Raw genomic sequence first — 1,153 nt, 5'->3', positions numbered from 1 at the left:
GCTAAAGAGGGATTCTGGAGGCAACACAATGTTCAGACTATTTCACCTTGGTAGGGTCAGTCCTACCTTATTTCTTCTTTAATTAATATAGTGATGTGGAGCTTTTCATTTAATGAAAAGATGCTCATGAGTGGAATAAGTTACTGGAAATCTGATGTTTAGACTCATTTCCAATCCTCTGGGAAGCTCTTCCAACTCAATAGACCGTGAACATATATGAATATTCTTCCGGCTGTCACTTTGGAAATTTCTGCATGCTGTTGTCTCTGCCCTGAAAGCACACATCTCAGAAGAGTCACTGCAAAGCTCGGGGCGGACGAGTAATGGACACCAGAAGGCAGCCAAGGTCATTACCAAATTATACCAGGAAGCCCACCGGGAAACCTACTCAAACCCTTCACTGATAAGACAGCACTGAAGCTACTACAGAATTCAGCTACCTCAACAGAACTCTGTCAAATAATACCAAATGGAGGAAACTACATCATATTTCCCCTCTCAGAATCACACCTGGAGAGTTTTCAGTGTTTTTTCAGTCTCAACTTCAGGAGGGAAAGTCAAGCAGAGGCATACCCATTCCATTCCTAGCTTGGGCGGTAGCTAGAGAGTGGAAGGCAATCTGCTACAAGTCAAAACTCCCCTGTACTGGGCAGCAGTGGCATAGGAGAGTCGAGGGTGGAGATTCAAGTTTACTGAGCAGGAGGAGGCAGTGGTAAACCATTTCCTTATTTTCATTAAGGAAACTCTATGGATATCCTACCAGAACGATTGTAGCTGGAGGTGGGGCATTCTGGGGGAGATGTGTCCATGGAGTCACTCTAGTTTGGAGACGACTCGAAAGCATAAGACAAGACAGCATATTTAGAAAGCCTACATGCTTTTGGAGAAATGATAGAATAGAGCCTAGACCAAAACCCAGACCAACATAGAGGTAAGCTCGATGTGGGCAGAAAAGGTGTCTGTTATTGTTGCATTGCACCCTCCCAAGTGCTTAGTACAGTGCTCTGCACACAGTAAGTGCTCAATAAATATGACTGATTGAATGAATGAATGGAGGTCAAGAAAGAGATGGGACTGAACAGTCTTCTAGAGGATAGCTCAGAGCAACATGTCCCATTCAGTTTTTCATTGCTCAGTTATCAATTACATAAGA

General features: G+C 43.6%; 1 non-coding gene across 1 annotated transcript; it reads left to right on the top strand.

Moving 5' to 3' along the window:
- The first annotated feature begins 492 nt into the window (after positions 1–492).
- LOC119933847 lies at positions 493–630 on the top strand. The gene has a single exon (XR_005452717.1). It is a non-coding gene; the product is annotated as a small nucleolar RNA SNORA7 (small nucleolar RNA).
- Positions 631–1,153: the final 523 nt, after the last annotated feature.

Source organism: Tachyglossus aculeatus, chromosome 10 (genome assembly GCF_015852505.1).
Source record: "Tachyglossus aculeatus isolate mTacAcu1 chromosome 10, mTacAcu1.pri, whole genome shotgun sequence".
NCBI classification, from domain to species: Eukaryota; Metazoa; Chordata; class Mammalia; order Monotremata; family Tachyglossidae; genus Tachyglossus; species Tachyglossus aculeatus.
The sequence above is the reverse complement of the archived record's forward strand: the minus strand, read 5'-3'. Positions and strand labels throughout refer to the sequence as shown.